At 37.7% G+C, this 23,303-nt stretch overlaps 1 long non-coding RNA gene across 1 annotated transcript; it reads right to left on the reverse strand.

Moving 5' to 3' along the window:
• Positions 1-1,893: 1,893 nt before the first annotated feature.
• LOC110740658 lies at positions 1,894-23,303 on the reverse strand. The gene is made up of 3 exons (XR_002515593.1): positions 22,885-23,303; positions 18,088-18,315; positions 1,894-1,918 (listed from the first exon to the last, which is right to left on the reverse strand). It is a non-coding gene; the product is annotated as an uncharacterized LOC110740658 (long non-coding RNA).

The raw sequence follows: 23,303 nt of genomic DNA on the forward strand, positions 1-23,303 counted from the left end.
TATGCCTTGAGTGACAGAAGTGAGACTGTCTCCAAGGCCTATTCAGAGGTCATGAGAAGGAATCAGAAGACTGCATGGATGCACTGCCTTTCTCCACACTATTATCTTCCATTATTTTCATAAGCCCACTTTCTTTAGATCACATTTCTTTTTCTCACCTACTTGAATTCATTCCCATGTTTATTTGCTTGATTCATGAGGTCTCTTATTAATCAATCATTTTGTTGGTATTTTCAAAGTCCATTTTTACATATGATGTGTTTTTTCACCTAATGGGTAGCATGGGGTTACCATTCAATATATAAAATAAGTAGGAAAAAAAAGTCCTTTATTTTATTAAGTTTTTACTTTTCCCCCAAATCTTATGAGCTAAATCGTGTGCCACTGATAAAGCAGCTACACAGCTTGTGGGTTCTAATTCTGTTTGGTTCTAAATTGCAGAGCTGAGAAAGCAACTTAAAAGACCCAGAGCTGAATTATTGACCAGCATTTATTACCATCTTTAAATGGGCTTGACCAAAAAAAAAAAAAACAAAACCCTAACATAACTAATAAAACAGTAAGGTGAGAGTTATGGCAAGGAAACCTCTGGAGACCGATGTGTAAATTTAGAGAATGAGCCAGAAAAGACGAGAGGTCACATTAAAATATATTATCAAAAAATAATTCATGCTTTTAATGAAGAATTGGGGCATATTTTTATTTCTTAACAGGAACTAATATCCTGCCAGGGAATGTAACCCATGGCATCTCTAAAAGAAGTATCTGGATGTCCTAGGCAAAAGAACAAAATCACAGTAACCAGGAGACATATTTTTCTGTGCCAACCCAGAAAAACAACAGAATTCAATAAAAGAATGTTCTGGGCTGCAGTCTTTACCAGCTGCCTTCACTGAGAGAAGGGGACACACGCAGGTCAGTCTATAATTCTCTCCTCCTTCAGGGTCTGAGTCAAACCCCTCTGCTCATTTATCCAATTCTGAGCCCCTACTTTGTTTTCCTTTCTTCACCCTCCAGCTGTTTTAATCTACAGAATTTTCTCCATCTTAAGCACTACCTCAAAACAGGTTCACTTAAGTTCTTTTTTACCTGCAGAAATAAAAGCATTCTTATCTTTGTTATTATCTTGCCAATAGAACATTGAATCTTACAGAGAGCAAAAAGGCAATATGAAAAAGGATGCAGAAACAAACCCACGGAAAATGACCAATACAAAAGAAAAACATATGTTGACAACAGTCCAGTTTCTTGTTAGAACAGAATCAAAAAAAAAATTGTATTCCTTACAGTCATATCAACAGTGTTTACTTTGCTTTTCAAGCACCCAACAGAGCCAAGGGAAGAAGAGAGTTACTGAATCTTATTGGTCAGGAAAGTGGAATCCTGGACATTAGAGGGCATGACCTGAGCTGGTTTCACCCCCAAATCCTGAGCGTTTGGACTGGAACCTAAGGCTTTTCCTGCCCTCTTCTTAAGCTCTGGAGATCCTCACCTGCAAGAAGGCTGCTGGGTACCTTTCCATGAAGCTGATTTTACCCTAGGGTGATTCGCATGTATCTTGCCCTTATGAAATAGTAAGGGATGGTCACTCAGTCATCATGAAGATAGAGCTTACTTATGCTGGAGGATGGAGTGGAAGTGGCGATTGGACTCCTTAGTGTAGAAGTGTGGAAGGTGCTCCTGATCTGGAAGGAGATTTTCAGGGACATTCACACCAGAGTATTTTTCCCAGGACCATCCTGCTGATTCCCCCGACCCCCATGCTGCACCCCCTTCCACTTTCTGTATACCTCCCCGTGCCCCCACTCAGCTGACTTCTTGATTCCTATACCCAGGCCTCTGTGCCTTGTGGCTGTCCATAGTCCCCTCCAGAGTCCAGTCTAGGCCTTTCTGTCCAATCCTCTTCAGTGTCACAAACCTCAAAAACAAAACACAATAAAATGAACAAACACAAACAACAACCTCATCATAAAAAATCTGATCGTTGACGATTGTGAAGATGACATACCTTATTAAAGTTATTTCCACGAAAGAATCAACAATCATGGTTATTAAGATGTATTGAATTCTCAATATGTGCCATAGATTTTTTCAGTATTTTATATATCATCTCATTAAATCCTTACCCAAACCCTCTCAAGTGACCATTTTTATTTTACTCATTTTACAGATGAGAAAACTGAGGTCTATAGAGTGTATGACTTCCCACTGTCAGTGGACTCCTGCAATCTGAAGAGCCAGGATTCTAACCCAGATGTGTCTGTTACCCAAGGCCATGCATTTTCCATTGTGTTACACTTTGTCTCTAATTGACTTTTCTGTTTTACTAACTACACACTTCCAGTGTTTGGAACAATACCATTCCCTCTGTTTGGGTTAGAGGGAATTGTCTGGATAGATAAAAAACAAACTCAAGTTGTTTTGGAGGTAGAGGGGAATAATAGGATACACAGATGTCGTACAGTACACATTTGGGGTCAAAAATGTCATGGGAACCAAGCAGAGTGAGAACCAGAGACTGGAAAGCCAAGGCCTCTCTGTACTTCTCAACTCTTCCTCTCTTGTGTATAAGCTTCTCCTTTCTCATGCTCTGCAGACAAACTTTCTCTGCATGCTAGTCCTTTTGGTGGTAAATAGACCTGTGTACTATGCCTGGGTAGCAGCAATGAAGAGATAAACCATAACCAAATCCAGAATTTTATTCCAATTTGAAACTTCTGGAGAAGAGATTCTCATTGGCTTAGCTGAAGTCATGGACCCATATCCCAGACCAATCAACTGTGTCTAAGGGCCCAGAGTCATGCTGTACAAATGGATGCTCCCAGGGTTTGCTATAATTACGTATGTTTTTCTTAGAGATGATTAGAATATCTACTCCACACCTATGCTGGAAATGTATTATACCTTCATTAAAGGTGGAGTACACATTGATGGATGGTAATGAGTCACTCAGTTTCTAAGAAACTCAAAATGTGGAATCCAAATATTCCCAGATGAGGAATGCAGTATCTGTTTATTGTCTTATCTTAAGCTTCAAGCCAAGTTTTGCCAAAACTGATAGAGAAACCACTTCCCCTCCTATACACACCCCTGAATTCTTGAGTCAACCCTTGAAAAAGTAATAACAGTTTAAAAATATCAGTGTATTCCAATTGAATGTTATGAACAAAGGCATTCAAAATTCTCATCATTCAAATATATTCTTTAGTAGGCATGACTCAGGCTAATAAATACTTACTTTTTTGGAAAAAGGACGAGTAAACTAAATGAATCCACTAGCACGCTTAGAAATACAAATAGTACTATAAACAGATTTCCCAAAATTTGTATTTTGTGAAACACCTGAGTTAAATGAAAAAATACATGTAATAAATTCCCCTTTTGGGTGTCGACAAAATGCATTGGTGTATTAAAGATTCTGAGAAGACCTTCAGTAATAAGACTTATTTAACTTTGTTTAATTCAGTATTTTCCTATCTGATTTAATGAAGAAACAGTTCATGGATATTAGTATTACGATGAATAGTTTGGAAAAACGCTATTGCAAAGTCTATGAAAGAACCCCATGCATGCATACATAGAAAGGTAGATTTCCTGTTGTTAAATGCAATTTTTAAAAGAATCCTATTTTACTGAATAGAATTTGACCAGAATTCGAAAAAGATTTGTGAAGGTAACTATATAGTTTGGATATTTGTCCCCTCAAAATCTCATGTTGAAACTGGTCCTCAGTATTAGAGATGGGATCCAATGGGAGATATTCAGGTGTCATAGGGGAGGATCCCCCATGAAAGGTTTGGTGCTGTTCTCTCTCAATAATGAGTGAATTCTCACTCTGTTAGTTCCCAGGAGACTTCATTGTTAAAAGGAGCCTGGCACTGCTTCCCCCTCTCTCTTGCTTCCTTCCTCTTGCCATGTGATGCTTGACTTCCAACATGTGTGGAAGCTTCTTGAAGCCCTCAGAAGCAGACATTGGTGTCATGCTTCTTGTATAGCCTGCAGAACTGTGAACAAAATAGACCTCTTTTCTTTACAAATTACCCAGCCTCAGGTATTCCTTTATAGCAATGAAAACAGACTAAGACAGGCAGAGATAACAATGTCTACGTTTAAATATAAAACCATCAGACAGAGAAAGTAAATAAATTGCCCAAGATTACATTGTACAGTAAGTCTAAAACTCAGGTCTTTAACACTTAATCTGATGCCCTTTCTACTGGCCGACACATGGAACAAGAACTTCTTTGAGATATAGCAAAAGACAAATAGTCAATCCAAATGTTCTTCTTTAACTTTTTGCTCAGAACTCACCGGTGGGCCTTATGAAATAAAGGCCCAACTCTTCAGAGGTCTGTTTCTGCAGACACTGGTTATCCAAAAAACATAAACTCACCAGCTGACCAACCCCCCAACAATGTTCTAGATAACTCAGACCATTTGAGAGGCACAAACAAATAAATTTCTTTCAAATATCAGTTTTAAATTTGTTTTTGCTTTTTACTTATAGAAGAAATGTAACAAGAGAGGTTAACTCCTCACTCCCATTTAATTCTGTAGGATGTTCATTCCTCTTTATTTTTAAACTAGGAATTCTGAAAGACCCCCAGATAATTGCCACAAATACCCTTGGTACTTCATCATTTGTACCCATTTCTATCCCACCGTGATGCCTAGGGAAAAGTGACAAGCTACCAAATGCCAAGAAGAGGCAAATTTGCTGGTGTTGATGCTGCTGATTAATGATGTCATCACCTAAAGCCATGTGAGGTGATGTTTGCACCCAGGTGACACTACAGCCAGCATAACCCATACTGCCAAGGCCCTGGAGGCTACCAATGCCAGTGTTGTTGGCATCCCTGCCACTTACACCTTGCATTCTCAATGTCCCTCAGAGATGGTAGAGAAACAGAACATTTTAAGCTTTATTCGTTTTTTTCTACATCCTCTTTACCCAGTGACTCAAATGGAGGACAACAGTGACAAGGCCACGGACTACATTCTCTCTCCCAGACCTGATTTATGCAACTTGATCCGAGTGAGTGCATCTTGGCTTCTTTTTTTCCTTAGAATGAGGTCTTTCCTGAGTGGCTTCTCAGTTCTCTGTGGTTTCTTCCCATTAGTTATTTAATTTTCTCAGACATGGGACAAAATTATAGGATGGACACAGTAGAGGATCTGTTTAGAACCCTGCATCTAATAGCCTACACCCAGCTGTTCTCATCCAGTGTTAGAAGGCATCTCTCCTTCACTAAGTGGTGTAAAGTAGTACAAGGCTGTTATGGGTTGGGCAAACCCAGCTGCAAAAAGAGTATCATTTTCCTAAATAAACAGAAGTGTTAAAAATAAGAGGCTCCATGAAGTGGTGAAAAAACCCTGGCCTGGGAAGCAGGACATCTGGACTATGTGTCTTATTAGTCGTTTGGCCGCACTTGAGTCTAATCTCTCTGGACTTCAACTTCTTAACTTGTAAAACCCACTGCTCACTAAGTCGCTAAGATTATATGTAGCCCTAACATTCTATACTTAAATAGGTGACAGTAGGTCATTTTTTTTCACAAAGAAACTTAATGCATCTATTTGCTTCTTTAAATAAAACATTCATTATTACTGTTCCATCTGATGATTAATATTATTCACATGATTTTATAGATAAACAAATTGAAGTCTAAAAGTATTAATTAACATACATACAATGTTAACATGTCCCTACTATTTATAAAACTCCACAGGTTTTTTCTGATGGACACACAATAATATCTAAACTCTTTAACCTGGCATTCAAAACCCTCACAATTTGGTTGCAACATACTTGCCAATTTTTATTTTTCTAAACCTTGTAGACAAATGGATTTACTTTCAATTCCTTCAAACACTTTTAAAGACTAATTTTTTGACTAAACCTATTATTTGTCTCATACTGCATGTATCCTCTGTCTGAGACAACTTTCCCTTCTACTCTGTAAATCCAAATCTTACCTATCTTCAAAAGCTGAGCTCTGATGAGCTCTATTCTATAAAACATTTTTAAAATTATCTGTTGGAGGTAGTCTTTCTTCTCTGAGTCATCTACCACTTTCCAAGTATCTTTGCTTTTAAGCCCTTATAAATGTTGCAATTTTGCATTTATTTGATCAATGTCTGTCTTCTTCCTCTAGACTATCAGCTCCAAACTGGCAGGAAAATTAAACACATCTACTTCTGCTTATCATTATGTCCCCAGGCAACACAGTACCTGTCACATTGCAGATGTGTAGTAGGTAATTATCAAACAATCAGTTGAATTGACATCTCTTAAGACTCATCATTTTGTAACTCATGGGGGTAGATAATTTGTACCCATGTCTTGTTTTCTAGAATAAACTATCAGCTCCTTGAAAACATTATCTATTTGCTTCCATTTGGTAGCCCTCAAAAAAAAAAGTCTTGTGTGTTGTAAATATTCATTGAAAGCTGATTAACTAACAAGGAAATTTGGGGGGAAAAAAAGGACAAACTGTGGAATCACATAGCCCTATGTTCAAATCCTGGCTTTGTAAATTTGGATTAAAAATGTTCAAGGGTATTTTCTAGTTAACATAAGTATTAATATTTTATGTTTTGCTACCTATGAAGAGCTTTCATATATATGTATATGTAACATATTATAACATATATATGATATATGCATATGTCTCAGTTGACTGTTGAACTACATCAGATAATATTTTATCCCCAATTTATAGATGAGGAAACAGAGGTAAAAATAAAGCAATTGAGGCTTAAAGAGGCTAATGGCCACTCAGCTACTAACTGAGGAACAGTGATTCCAACTAAAGTTTTTGTAGCCCTAATTCTGTGTCTTTTCCATTCTCATATTAATATATTGACAACATAGAGATTCATATCAATGGATCTGTGCTTTTGGATAACAAAATTCTTTATAGAATTCAGGCCTCTTTTAGTTCGTATCTATTGATCTGACCTCTGAGGACACAAGAAGGAGCTTATTTAGAATTTCTTGTCTCATAGTAGAAACGCAGGAGGGTTACGTGGTAAATCTTAGAGGAAGAGCAGGATAGGCCCATTTTCATACTTGGTATGAAAAAAAAAACTCCTCCAAAAATCCCTAATAATTTCTTTTCCTCTCTCAGCTGCTTTCTTCTCTGAATAGGTACCAAATTGAAGCTCATCATTTTTATTTAAACCAGAACCCCTTCTTCTATTTGTTTGTTGGTTGGTTTTTTAAAATCACTTGACCTCTACATTGAAACTCAAATCCAAATCAAGAAAAAAACAGCACTTATTTATTAAGCAGTTTGCTATGATGATGCTCTTTCCCAGAAATGAATCCCTGTCCCTTTCAAACTTCCTTTCACAGGATGCTCTGATCTGGCTCGCCCTTGTAGCACTAGGCAAATTGTTTTGCCTGGCTTATTCCATCAAATACAAGGTTCAGCTGCCTTTTCTCACACTCGGAATCCAGCAGACCATTTTCCTTGGTCGTCAACAGAAGAGTGGAGAGTCTCTTCTCTTAATGGGCTGAGCTCCTGCCAAGTTCCAAGAGCTCTTGCCCTTCCTTAAGGATGCTGAATATTTGCTCCTTACCCAAGACATCTGGATACCTTGTGTGAGTAACCCCCTCCTGAGGGTGGTGGGTTATTTCAAAGCAAATCATTCCAGTAAAAAAAAAAAAATGTTTAGGAACTTTCAAACAATTTTGATAGAACTTGGTAACTTAAAGAAAACAAAAACTTTTCCAGTTGCAGCTTCTACTCAACAGCAGGTGAAACAATAAAAAATATTGAACAAGCAAAATTAATCTGTATCCAGAGAATTTTAATGAATTTTAAAACAAATACATCCACATAGATCCTCTGGGGTTTTGCCAGCAAGTGTTTAACAATCTGTTTTTAATATCCAGGCAATGTGCTGCAACTGCAGGCACTGAAGAGCAATGAAGTACTTTGTAAAAAAATAAATAAAAGCAATAATAATGCTGAACACAATTTCAAAAGAGAAACACAATGGTGACAGAAAAGATTTTGGCTGAAACACAAGGAATACCAGAACTTACCCTGGTTAAAATCTATCATCTGGATAGGTGGCTACTGTAGGCCTTCCATTCTTGATTTAGCAGTGAAACAGGTTTGTAGCCTAACTGTATAACCTTTACATCTAATGAGTGAGACAGCTAGCTGCTAATCCAGGTCTCATTAAAAACTGCACCAGAAGCATGACATTTGGTACATTTTTCCTTTTCTTTTTTCATAACCCAGAAAATTTCCTCAAAACTTTAGAAGTAAAAAATAATTTTGCAGAAAGACACTTTTTTGGTAATCATTATTCCCCTAGTTAGAGTAACACCTCATTTGTCCATCATCATTGAGAGAATGCATGTTCCTCACAAATTAATTTTCCTACAAAAGAAAGCAAGTTTCGTGTTCAAAGGAGTAAATTTCATCTAGATGTTTTTACTGGAACTCTTTCTAAAAGATATTACATATTGAACAGGATTTGACCTTTTCTGATGATTCAGAGTTATCATCATGGCCATCAATCTCCATGAATAGCCACCAACTCTTTCCCCTCCAAATGCAAACATACTGGAATCTCTCACAAGCTAAAAGAAACATTCCTTTCAACTCTATCTATCTTGAATCTCTCTTTTAAATTTCTTTCTTAAAAACAGCTTTAATGAAGTACAATTCACCCATTTAAATAATACAATTCAATGATTTTTTAGAATATTCACATTTTTGTGCAATCATCATCATAGTCAATTTTAGAACACTTTCAGAAAGAAACCTATACCTATTCACCATTTTCCCTGCTTATTCTTTGGCACTGCACTCCTGCACTTCTCTATCCCTGCTTAAAGCAACACTAATCTACTTTCTGACTCTATAAATCTCCCCATTCTGTACTTCCATATGAACAGAATCAAACAATACATAGTCTTTTGTGGCCGGCTTTTCTGACTCAGCATAATGTTTTCAAGGTTCATCATTTGTTTCATGTATCTGGCTATTGTTCCTCTTTAAGACCACGTAATATTGGCATTGTGTGAATACACCACAAATTTAAAATCCATTTCTCCATTAATTTGGGTTGTTTCTGCCTTTGGCTCTTTTAAATAATGCTGCTATAAACATTTGTGTATATGTTTTGTATCCATAAGTGTGGACATAAATTTTCATTCCCCTTTGATATATACCTAGGAAGGAAATTGCTAGGTCATATAATGATTCTGTGTTTAATCATTTAAAGAACTGCCAGACTGCTTTTCAAAGTGGCTGCACCATTTTGCATCCCCACCAGTAGTATATGAGGGTTCTAATTTCTCCACATTCTTGCCAACTCTTGTTACCTGACTGTTTAATTCTAGTCATCCATTGTGGTTTTGATTTGCATTTCTCTGATGAGTAGTGATGTCGAGCATTTTGTGTGTGTGCTCATTGGCCATATGTATATCTTTGGAAAGATATACAAATTTGGAATCCAAAAAGATCTGAACAGACAATGTGGTTGTCTTTTTATTACTGAGTGGTGAGGGTTTTTTATATATTCTAAACAGAAGCCATTACTAGATATATGATTGTGAATAATTTCTCCCATTCTATGGGTTATCTTTGTACTTATAAAAATGCTGTCCTTTCCCTTAGTTTCCACTGAGAGGAATCCCTTGTTGCCCAGTTATTTAAAAGGAATTCAGTGTAGTCCTTTTATTCCATTATGTATCTCTCCCCATTCCTTCTTAAAATCCACTGCACTATAACTTTAACATCCACCATTGCTTTGCAACTCTCTTACTAAGGTAACGCTGTTCTTAACAGGGCCAAGGATTTTCTTATTGTTAAACCCAAATGCTTTCCTTTAATGCTTACTCTACTTACCAATTAACATGTGGCAATCTTCAATCTTCATTTCTTTGAAAATTTTTCCTCTCTTAGCTTTAAAGATATGATTTTCTCTAGATTTTATTCTTATTATTAAAACAATTTCTTATTTTCCTCCCCTGCTCCTCTTATTTGTACACTTAAATGTTGATGTCCCTCCAAGTTCAATCTGTTATCATATTTTCCGAGTACATCTTCTTCATGAATTATCTCATTTATTCCTGTGCTTCAAACTCTACTGATAACTATCCAAACAAATCTCCAGCCTTCGCCTTGTTCCAGAGTCCAGAACTACATTTTTAACTGCCTAGTAGTTCCTTCTTAACCACCTAGAAGTACTGCAATCAACTAAAACATGCCATTTTCACAATACAAAGTGAGTTCTCTCTCTAATTGTTTATCTTTTCTTATTCTCATATCATTGAGGCAAGGACGTTTGAATCATTCTTCACTAATCTTCCTCTTTCATGTTGGTCTCCTGTCAGTCATCAGGTTGATCTTACCTTCTAAATATCTTTCTAATCTTCTTTTCTTCCTCACTGCTGTCATTGCCTTTCAATAAACGTTCATAATCATTTATTAGGATTATTTTAGCACAGTCCGCCTCAGTTCCCTTCTTCCATCATCTCTCTTATCCAATCCATCTTTGTCACTTTGGCCAGCATTAACCTTCTAAAGCACAAACTTGTTATTGGCACCCTTTACCTTTACATTGACTACCTTAAACAGTTCCCTGTGGCCCACAGAACAAATCTTTCCATGATGCCTCAGACCCTTAATGATTTGTCCTCATCTGTATTTCTCCTGTTGTGTTATCTACCTACCCCCAATCCAGAAATTTTGACTGACTTTCTGTTCCCCAAGAATGCTGTATTCATTTTTCTATTGGTGCATAACAAATTTTCAGAAATTTAGCAGCTTCGTATGACACAAATATATTATCCCACAGTTTCTGTAGCTCAGAGGTCTGATGCATTTTAGCTGGATTCTCCACTCAGGGTCTCACTAAGGTGAAATGAAAACCTAGGGCAGCTGTCTTTTCATATGGAAACTGAACTAGGGAATGATTCGGTTCCAAATTCCTTCAGGTTGTTTGTCGAATCTATGTTCTTGCTGTTGTATGACTGAGGTACCTGTTTTATTGCTAACTGTTGACTGGGGGCCACTCTCACCTCCCAGGGGCAGCTGTCAGGTCTCTGACACACAATGTGTCAGAGGCCCCACACATAACGTGACATTTTGCTCTCTAAAGGCCAACAAGGCCAGGCGCGGTGGCTCTCACCTGTAATTCCAGCACTTTGGGAGGCTGAGTCAGGCAGATCATGAGGTCAGGAGATGGAGACCATCCTGGCTAACATGGTGAAATCCCATCTCTACTAAAAATACAAAAACTTAGCCAGGCATGGTGGCATGCACCTGTAGTCCCAGCTACTTGGGAGGCTGAGGCAGGAGCATTGCTTGAACCTGGGAGGCGGAAGTTGCAGTGAGCTGAGATCACACCATTGCACTCCAGCCTGGGTGACAGAGTGAGACTCTGTCTCAAAAAAAAAAAAAAAGAAACAACAACAACAACGACAAAAATGACAACAGGAGAATCTCTCTCTTTTTGAACCTCTAGACTTCTGTTAAGGGCTTACTTGATTAGGTTAGACTCTCCCATGACAAACTTCATTTTTATTAGTTCCAAGGCAACTGATTGGGAACCTTAACTGCAACTGTAATATTCCTTTTGATCAATAATACAACATAGTCATGTGACTGGTATCCCATCATATTCATAGGCACATCCTGCTCACATTCAGGAGGAAGGGCACATCCAGCAAGGGTGAGAATCTTGAGGGCCATCTTAGAATTCTGCCAACCACAGATAACATGCTCTGTCATGACTCTATGCCTTCTCATAGACTGTATCTTCTTCCTATTATATCCATTCCTCTATTATCAATTTGGAAAGTCCCCAATTGGCTTTTAAGACCAAGTTCAAATACTAGTTATCCATTAAGTCTTCAAGACAAATCAGTTTCTTCCCTCTTTGTACACCCATTCTACTTTCTATCTTTTCCTATTATATTTGCTTAGGTTTTTGTCATCCCAGCTGGACTGTAAATTTTCTTTGTTTTAAGTGCTTTTATTTTAATTTTTGTGGGTACATAGTAGGTGTATACGTTGATGGGGTATATGAAATATTTTGATGTAAGCATGCAACGCATAATAATCACATCACGTAAAATGGGGTGTTCATCCCCTCAAGAACTTATCCTCTGTGTTATAAACAACTCGGTTATACTTTCAGTTGATTTAAAATGTACAATTAAATTATTTTTTACCATTGTCACCCTGTTGTGCTAGTAAATACTATGTCTTATTCATTCTTTCTATTTTTGGGGCCTATTAACATCCCCAACTCCTCCCCCACCCCCCTGCCACAAACACACACACACACACACCGCACACACACACCACACACACTACACTTTCCAGCCTCTGGTAACCATCCTTCCAGTCTCTGTTTTCATGAGTTCAATTGTTTTGATTTTTAGATCTCACAAATAAATGAAAACATCTATGTTTGTCTTTCTGTACCTGGTTTATTTCACTTAGCATAATGACTTCCAGTTCTATCCATGTCATAGCAAATGACAAGATTTCATTCTTTTTATGGCTGAATAGTATTCCGTTGTGTGTGAGTACCATATTTTCTTTATCCTTTCATCTATTGATGGACACTTGAGTTGCTTCCAAATTTTAGCTGTTGAGAATAGTGGCTGCAACAAACATGAGAGTGTAGATATCTCTTCAATATACTGATTTCTTTTCTTTTGGGTATATACCCAGCAGTGGGATTGCTGGATCATATCACAACTGTATTTTTAGGTTTTTGAGGAACTGTCAAAATGTTCTCCATTGTGGTTGTGCTAATTTACATTCTCACCAACAGTGCACGAGGGTTCCCTTTTCACCACATTATCACCAGCATTTGTTATTGCCTGTCTTTTAGAAAAAAAAAGCCATTTTAACTGGGGTGAGATGATATCTTATTGTAGTTTTGATGTGCATTTCCCTGATGATCAATAATGTTGAGTACCTTTGCATATGTCTGTTTGTCGTTTGTATGTCTTCTTTTGAGAAACGTCTATTGAGATATTTTGCCTATTATTTAAATTAGATTACTATTAAGTAGGTGCAAAAGCAATTGCAGCTTTGCCACTAAAAGTAATGGCAAAAACCACAATTACTTTTGCAACAACCTAATAGATTTTTTTTCCTGTAGAGTTATTCGAGCTCCTTATATATTCTGGTTTTTAATCCCTTGTCAGATGGGTAGTTCACAAATATTTTCTCTGATTCTGTGGATTGGCTCTTCACTTTGTTGATTGTTTCCTTTGCTGGGCAGAAGCTTTTTAATTCTATGTGATTCAATTTGTCCATTTTTGCTTTGGTTGCATTTTTTCTTTTGGTTGTCTTTGCTTGTGGTGTACTACTCAAGAAATTTTTGCCCAGCCAAATGTCCTGCAGAGTTTCCCTGTTTTCTTGTAGTAGCTTCATAGTTTGAGGTCTTAGAGTTAAATCTTTGGTCCATTTTGATTTAATTGTTGTAAATGGCAAGAGATAGGGATCTAGTTTCATTCTTCTGCATTTGAATATCCAGTTTTCCCTGTATCATTTATTAGAGAGACTGTCTTTTCCCCCTTGGCACCTTTGCTGAAATTGAGTTCACTGTAGGCGTGTGGATTTGTTTCTGGGTTTTCTATCGGTCTGTAACATTTTCAAGAGCATTAAGGACTTTCACTTCTCTTTGCTTTCCCAATCCCAAACCTGTATTAGGTTCTTTAAAAATGTGTGTTGAATGAATTGATCCGTTTCTTTATTATGCAATAAGGTCAAGATAATCTCATGGGTGTTGAAGTGAATACAGCCTTTGGCCACATAGCAACAAATCTCCTCAGACTGATGCTCTTAAGCCAGATTTTGTTTGTTTGTTTTTTGTTTGTTCTTCCTTTCCCATTGTATTATCAGATTGTCCAATCTCACTGCTTCCCTGGGACCCAGCTACAAAACTGCTTCTCCTGAATTGTTACATACAAGCTGGTGTAGATTGGGAAACAAACTAATTGAATATATTAAAATCAAAGGCAAAGTATAAGTACGATGGACTTTCATTGACTGTCGGACAATTTCTTTTATGGGTATCATGCGTGACCTTTGGCACAGAGACCACAAAATCAGTTTTGTCTGTTAGTAGGCATTCTTCTAGGTACTTGGAAACCGTTAGCAGAGTTTTCTGAGTAAGTAATCTTTGCATAAATGAGGCCCAATTTTATGTCTATAAGGTCAACCATTTTGAAAGGTAAATTTTAATAGGAGGTGGCTTAAAAGTGAGAGGACTGATTTGTTCCTTTACCTTTCTCTTTATGTAATTATTTGCAAATGAAGGCTTTCAATGAACTTAACAGTAAGTCTTGAAAATGAAAATGTGAGCTCAAAATATTTCCTCCAAACTCAAAAAAATGTAATTCATTTTTGTTTTAGTCATTTCATTTATCAGGTCTCCCTAGTGGAGAGATAAAACCATAAATGTGTATTTTAGATGGAGTATCAAGTCCCTAACAGACCACACAAAAAAGAAGAAGTTAATGAAACAGATCTCAGTGGGAAAAGCTATAAATTTTGAGTTACTCAAGGTCTGTACTTCACTGCAATGTGAATGCCTTGAGATTAAGGACTATGTGTAACGTGTTCACCTTATTATCCCCACTACCTAGTCCAGTGTGAGCACATATAGGCACTCATTACATCTTTGAATGAAAGAATGATGAAGGACCTGATATACAACTGTGACTCAGTATGAATCTTTGGCTAAAATATGTCACAACAAAACAGAATCAGTAGATAGTAAAGAATCAATATGAGAGATGATAGAGAAGATGCAGAGACAAACTGGGAGAGACATTTTCCCATTCCTAGTTAAGTTTCTAATCTTCCCCTAGTGAAGGGGTGTAGAGGACTACGTGCTGGCAAACAGGGTGTTCGCGATAAGTCCTGCTCTCGCAAACGAAGCAGGGCGTTCCCGATAAGATAAGTCCTGCTCTTGCAAACGAAGCAGGGCGTTGGGGGCTTGTTTATGTGTAAACATCTTGAAAATCCAGAAAGTCAGGGAAAGGTCAGAAAAACAACAATGTGTCTTGTGACTTGGCAACATTCCACAAACGACTGTATAAAATAAAGCAGAGCGCGCCATTCGAGGCGGCCGCCATGTTTGTCTTGTCTTGTGTTGTCTTGTGTGTTCATTCCTTTGTTTAGGAAACACGCGGACCCCAACAAGGGGGTTTGATAGTTTTTGATAAACTCAGTTGCCAGTGATGTTTGTATACATTCGCAGTTATCGTATGTACTACGCATGTATGTTTAAGCTAAAAGCAGAATATTCCACAGTATTGCTTTGGTCCTTTTAAAATTTACATAAAGTCTTGACAGTCTAAGTACACTTGTTTTTAGTCACTAGTGTCTGAACCTGAGTGAACCAAATAACATTTTTCTTAGGATTCTGTTGGCCAGAATATAAAGACAGAGAAAGAACTCTTCTCATAGTAATTCATAAAAAGGGCCTGTGTATGAGTATTATTTTGAGCAGGCTGATCCCTCCAAGCTTAATTAGGATAATATAAGCAGAACACAGATTTATGCCAGTAGACCCATTACTGTAGTGTTAATAAAATAATTGAATAATTTTATTTCCTTGAGCATTCTGAGAATTTGGGAGTGGAGTGAAGAATTATAGCTAAAGTAGGTTTAGAGCAAACATATTATAGGAAGTCAAATGATCTATCGAAAATCCACTAGCCTGAAAAACAAGAGAGCTCTGAAACTAACTGTAATTTTTTGCTGAAGACTCATTTAATCTCAGGAAAGTTCAGTTTTCTTGTTGTGTAATGATAGTTGAACTACCTAATATCAAATTTCCTTTCTAATTCTCACATTCTAAAAATCTAAGCCTGATTTTTTTGTCGTTGTTGAGTTTTACTGATATTCTACCCAGTAAGTTCCTGATATATATTTTATAATTTTCTTGTATTCTATGCTTAGAAAAAATGGTTGATTACAGATTGGGAGCCAGTGACCATATATTGTTGAGCATAAAATATTGAGCAGATCTGTCTGTAAATAGTAAAGATTCTGGGGGAGAAAAGCCTCTGAAATACGCCTCATGTACAAGAGAAGCAAAAAATAAATTAAAATACTGAGTATCTTTCTTCTCAAATGCAAAGAGTATGAAAGAAGAGTATTAATATACTGTAAAACTGATTTAAATATTTCACATGCTTTTCCAGATACACTAAAAGCAATAAATCGCTTTAGAAGAATGAAGACTGTATCAAGGAAACATTTATTCCCAGGAGGCCCGGATTCTAAGTTACGAAATTATTCTTTAGCCTCTCACCCTTTTAAAGTGATTTCAACACTCTACATGGCCATTTAATCAAAAACTTTGGAATACAATTTTAAAAGCCTCTAAAGATGCTTTGTGGAATGCATTGGGCAAGGAGATGCTTACTCTGGGAATATTTCCCTGGGAAATTGTTACTACTTGGGAACACATCAACTTTTGAATTCCTAATGTTTTTGATAGCATACATACCATCTCCTGGAAAGCTGAAAGAAGATATATTCGTAATGAGGTTTTAAGAGAGAAGGTCATCATGTAACAAAAGTCTTCTCTTTTATTTTGCAACAATTCTTTGAAATCATTGGGGTTCCAATCTGTTGGTAGGACTTCTTTAAAAATGTCGACCTTCCTGTCACAAATTTTAACCAATTGCCATGTGTTCCATATTTTTTGTTTGAACACATCGCCCAACACAAAACTTTCATCTAAAAATATAGTGTAAGAACACTCATAAGATATCAAAGCAAGTTACATGGAACTACAACCCTCCCTTACTGGCAGAGTGCACATGGTCCTTCAGTAAACTGATCTGCCTTTTAAAATGAGTTTTCCTAAACCTCCTGCTTTAATTATTTCTTGTCCTTCCCTCAGGGGCCATTGCTAGCAAAAGACCATAGCAACCTTTTAGATATTTATAAACTCTCTTTGTAGATACAATAAAACTTATGGTGCAGCCAGCTAAATAAAGACACAACCAGCTGCTATGTCTTCTACCTTCTGCATTTGAATGAGACATTAGTCTATAAAGATTCTGAAAAGAATACAAAAAAATCTGATATGCCAATAGCCAAAGTAAATCTCAATTATATCAACGGTGTAACAACTTTGATTCAAGAGATGGTGTAAAGTCATTTCTTATACCAAAATAAAATATCTTCTGTTATGAGCACTAATATGTTTTGAAGAACAATGATCTTGAAGCATCCTCCATAAAAAAGATGAATTTTAGAAATGCTACATACTAAATCCTCTTCTTGAAGTGTCATAATGCATATTAGTATATTAAAAACTCTGAGAAGTTCTGTCCCAGTGAGATCCATTTAATTTTGTTTAAACCTCTACAATAACTTCTCATATGTTTTTTCATTATAATACCTATTATTATCCCAAGGAACTATTCCTCCAGGATTCGTGTCCCAGGAAATGCTGTCTTTCTCTTTGTGGAAATGAAACTTTAGTGGCCACAGTTTTCTTTATAGGGCCAAAATACTATTAAACTGACAAAAAAATAGTAACACATTGCTGTCATTCTTTTCATGGTTTCATTTGTTTCTTTCTCTTAAGGAAAATAGTGACTGATAACACAGATTTCATTGCAAGTTCTTCCTTTCACCCACCAGTCCCCTGACTAGAGATTACTAGTGCTTACTGCACAGTCATAGAAATTTTGAGCCACTGTGTCTTTCCACATATGTCTGCAAATCCTTACCAGGTGTGATTTTAAAGGGTGTCAGATTAACGGTGTGTTTCATTACCAATAACAATAGTAACAGCAACAGTATAAGAAATAATAATACAACTTTAAAATCAACTGTCTTTTAGGGGAAACAGGAGGATATGTGAAAAAGTGTCCATATAGTATTATTTTTTCCTTACCCTGGGAACAATATAGACAAAACAGAATATGAACATAATTTCTGAAAGAAGTAACTAGAACAATAACATTTGGCTGTTGGGAAAGGTCTAGTCACCACTCAGGCTGTAGTGTTGCTACAAGTGCATTTAAAAAGATTTCTCATTTTCTTCACCTCTAATTATTTCCAATACCTGTTGTGTTCCTATGATTGTTGAGGGTCTGGGTGAGCTGTGAAGACTTGCAGGAAGTTGCTCAGCTGGAATAATACATTTGACTTCATGGCAAACTGAAGGTGAAAGGCAGAGAGTGTCATTACTAACATTTTGAAAGCACTTCAAAATATGTTCCTTTTGCAGCTTTTGACATCCAGAAGCCAAATGACCTCTTGAATTGCCACTTATCAATATGAGCATTCTTGTCTGTGAATAAAAGCACAGAACAGTAATTATTTCAAAATGAAACTTAAGACATTAAACTCTAGGGCTCTTTTAGAAGGTAAAATGTTGTGTTTGAGAATACAGACTTTGAAAGTCCTACTTTTTGTTAGAACCTCCATTAAAAAATGGTACTTCAATCCTTACGTGTTTTTTTGGTTGCCTGATTTTGGAATTAAGCCCTATGGGGTAATGGCACAAAACAAGGCAAACTGTATTAAAAATCCTACTTCCAGATGTATGTCCATGGGCCTATATTAACTTAAAATACTTATGAATACATGTATTTTCTATATGGATTATTTCTGCATTCAATGGTACCAAAAGTTTATATGTTCAGCATCTATAAACCAAATACCTTCCTTCAAACCAATTTAATAGAATTAGAGTATCAGAGCTGTGTGTTTTCTGAGTTGATTGTGGATTTGGCTTAGATAGTCTTGGTAGAAAGTTGCCACCCTCCATTTTTTTTTCCCACCTAGCTGAAAACAAGCCAGAACACACCATTTCCCTGGCTACAAACCATCAGACTCTCCCCATTTCAGTTTCAAGGAAGATTATATAGTGATGGGCTAATAGCTCAAATCTCCTGTCTGACATTTGGCAGCTGTGTGACCCTTATGTTCTCATCTGAGTACTTGGCATAATAATACTCCCCCCACAGTATTATTGTAAGTATTGAGAATATAAAGACCAATATGATTTGATCCATGTTCTTGATATATTGTCAAGTCTGACATATTCCATGAAGACTTTTTGATCTTCCTCACCAGACTGTGAACAGAATAAGGCATGGCCCAAGCCTTATTCATATTCACACAACTGGCACTGTACATGCCATTCAGAAGCATTAATAAATGTGACTTGAATTGTGTTAAACTACAGCAGACATAGGTTGTCATTTATTTTCCTTTAATATGGCTCTGTGCATGGTGTAGGCATCCATATAAAAATAGGCGAAGATGTTTCTGTGGCCTGGCTGGGCCCTGTACAGTGTGTGCAAATCCTGGTTGTTTTTGGTATTGCTCTGATGCAGATGACCACTGGCTGAACCCCTCTTTCAGTCATACTGTTCTCTAAAGAGGACGGAATATCCTTGCTTGGCATAAAGTATAGTGATATCACACTTTTAAACTTCTGTTCTCATCCTTTCCAAATTGTGTCTAGCTCTCTATGACCTAAATCAATACTCATCATAAACTCCAAAATATAACACAAACTTCCCCTCCCACACCCCTCTACCAAGCTTCTTCTAGAATGTACCCTCTGTTCAGTTTAAGCTGATGATAACTAAATACACTCTTACCTGCTTTAAATAGGAAAGGGATAGTATTGAAACAATCCTTTTTAATTCTGAGTATAAATGTTTCATCAAAACCATACAACCTCTACAGCAGTTCATTTTTACACACTCTGAGAATCCAGCAGAATGAGTAGAGACATAAATAAATGTTGAATTACACTTTAAAGAATGGATTAAATCAACCTTTCCAACTTAGTCATCAAGAGGAAAACCATTAATGAACTTTGGTTTTGAAATATAAATGCAGTGCAACACGGGCCCCTAAACAGAATATTCTCTGGAAGATTGATTAGAAAGGAAAATCCCAAGAAATCCTGGGACTCTGGGGAGAAAAAGAAAAGTAAAAGTAAAAATAGGAAGAATATTGCAATATCAAGGGAAAGAAACTAAAGCCTCTGTATTAGTTTGTTAGAGTTGCAATAACAAAGTATCACAAACTGAATGGCTTGGACAACAGAAATGTATTTGCTCTTGGATATAGAGACTATAAGCCCATGATCATGGTGTCTGCACGTGGGTTCCTTTGGAGGGCTGTGAGGGGAACTTTTTTTTCATGTCTCTCCCCTAGCTCCTGGTGTTTTTCTGGAATTCTATTATGCTCCTTGGTGATATGGTTTGGCTGTGTCGCCACCCAAATCTCATCTTGAATTCCCACGTATTGTGGGAGAGCGACCCTGTGGGAGGTAATTGAGTCATGGGAGCAGGTCTTTCCCATGTTGTTCTTGTGATAATGAATAAGTCTCATGAGATCTGATGGTTTTTGAAAGGGTGTTTCCTTGCACAAGCTCTCTTCTCTTGTCTGCTGCCATGTGAGATGTGCCTTTCACCTTCCGCCATGATTGTGAGACCTCCTCAGCCATGTGGAACTGTAAGTCTAATAAACCTCTTTCTTTTGTAAATTGCCCAGTCTTGGGTATCTCTTTATCAGCAGCATGAAAATGGACTAATACAGTAAATTGGTACCAGGACTGGGGCATAGCTAAAAAGAAAATGTGGAAGCAACTTTGGAACTGAGTAACAAGCAGAGGTTGGAACAGTTTGGAAGGCTCTGAAGAAGACAGGAAAATGTGGGAAAGTTGGAAACTTCCTGGAGACTTGTTGAATGGCTTTGACAAACGTGCTGATAGTGATATGAACAATAAGGTCCAGGCTGAGGTGATCTCATTTGGATATGAGGAACTTGCTGGGAACTGGAGAAAAGGTGACTCTTGTTTAGTTTAATGAAGAGGGTGGCAGCATTTTGCCCCTGCCTTAGAGATTTGTGGAACTTTGAATCTGAGAGAGATGATTTAGGGTACCCGGCAGAAGAAATTTCTAAACAGAAAAACATTCAAGAGGTGACTTTAGTGCTGTTAAAGGCATTTAGTTTTAAAAGAGAAACAGGGCATAAAAATTTGGAAAATTTGCAGCCCAAGAATGTGATAGAAAAGAAAATCCCATTTTCTGAGGAGAAATTCAAGCCAGCTGCAGAAATTTGCATAAGTAATGAGGAACCAAATGTCAATCACCAAGACAGCGGAAAAAATATTTCCAGGATGTGTTAGAGATCTTTGTGGTAGCCCCTCCCATCAAACACCCCAAAGTTTAGGAGAGAAAAATGGTTTCAAGGGCCAGGCCCAAGGTCCCTCTGCTGTGTACAGTCTAGGGACTTGGTACCCTGCATCCCAGCTGCTCCAGCCATGGTACAGCTCTGGCTGTATACCATGGCAGCTTTCACATGGTGTTGAGCCTGCAAGTGTACGGAAGTTAAGAACTGAGAGTTGGGAACCCCTGTCTAGATTTCAGAAGATATATGAAAATGCCTGGATGCCCAGGCAGAAGTTTGCTGCAGGTCCCTCATGGAGAACCTCTGCTAGGGCAGTGAAGAAGGGAAATGTGGGGTCAAAGCCCCTACACAGAGTCCCTACTGGTGCACCACCTAGTGGAGCTCTGATAAGGGGGCCACCGTCCTCCAGACCCCAAAATAGTAGATCCACTGACAGCTTGCACCATGCACCTGGAAAAGTTGCAGACACTCAATGGCAGCCCATGAAAACACCCGGGAGAGAGGTTGTACCCTGCAAAGCCAGAGGGATGGAGCTGTCCAAAACTATGGAAGCCCACCTCTTGCATCAGTGTGACCTGCATGTGAGACATGGAGTCAAAAGAGATCATTTTAGAGCTTTCAGATTTGGCTGCCCTGCTGGATTTCAAATTTGCATGGAGCCTGTCACCCCTTTGTTTTGGCCATTTTTTCCCATTTGGAACAGCTGCATTTACCCAATGCCTATACCCCATTGTATCTAAGAAGTAACTAACTTGCTTTTGTTTTACAGGCTCATAGGCAGAAGGGACTTGCCTTGTCTCAGATGAGACTTGGACTTTTGAGTTAATTCTGGGAAGGCCTGATTGGTTTTGAAATGTGAGCACATGAGATTTGGGAGGAGCCAGTGATAAAATGATATGGTTTGGCTGTGACCCCACCCAAATCTCATCTTGAATTCCCACATGTTTTGGGAGGGACCCAGTGGGAATAAATTGAATAATGGGGGCAGGTCTTTCCCATGCTGTTTTCATGATAGTGAATAAGTCTCATGAGAGCTGATGGTTTCAAAAAGGGGAGTTTTCTTGCACAAGCTCTCTTCTCTTGTCTGCCACCATGTGAGACATGCTTTCTCCTTCCACCATGATTGTGAGGCCTCCCCAGCCACATGGAACTGTAAGTCCAATAAACCTCTTTCTTTTATATATTGCCCAGTGTCAGATACATCTATCAGCAGTGTGAAAATGGACTAATACACTTGGCATAAATGAACATTGTCCTAATCTCTGCCTTTATTCTCACATGGCATTCTGTGTGTGTGTGTGTGTGTGTGTGTGTGTGTGTGTGTGTGTGTCTATGTCTAAATTTCTCCCCATTATAAGGACACCAGTGATAATGGATTAGAGGTCCATTTCACTCCAGCATGACTCATCTACACTTATTAAATTTTCAATGATCCTATTTTAAATAAGGTCACATTCTGAGGTGCTGTGGATTAGGACTTTAACATATGAATTTGGGGAGGACAAAATTTAACCCATAAGATGGTTAATCCTCCCACAGCTACCTTTTCTCTTGCAAACAGAGACAGCTTATGTTGCTTCTGTGACATTGAAGCACATATGGCAATGAGGCTTCAGTTCAAGACTAAGAAATCCCCAGAAGTTATGAAGTTAAGAGAATATGACATAAAAACAAAGAGAGTAGGAGTATATTTTAACAAACTCACCAAGAAGACGACCACAATGACTAAGAGAATCCATGTAGAAGAATTTTTGCCACTTGCAGCTGCCCCCAAGGGGTCCACTCACTGAGCTTTGAGTGCCTGACACACTACTGTGGAATGAATTTAGTAAACTAATAAATGACTAGGGCAATCTTGCTTGACTTCTCAGGCTTATTTGCTTTAATTGTTCATTTGCTCCATTATGACACAACACTGATATTTTTTGGCTTACATGGTAATATAGTTTGACTCTGTCCCCACCCAAACTGCATGATGAATTGTAATCTCCAATGTTCAGGGAGGGACCAGGTGGGAGACGACTGAATGTTGGGGTGAAATTTCCTGCTTCTTTTTCTTGTGATAGTGAGTGAGTTCTCCAGAGATTTGTTTGTTTGAAAGTGTGTAGCACTTCTCCATCTTTG

This window comes from Papio anubis, chromosome 9, assembly GCF_008728515.1.
Source record: "Papio anubis isolate 15944 chromosome 9, Panubis1.0, whole genome shotgun sequence".
In the NCBI taxonomy this organism is placed as follows: Eukaryota; Metazoa; Chordata; class Mammalia; order Primates; family Cercopithecidae; genus Papio; species Papio anubis.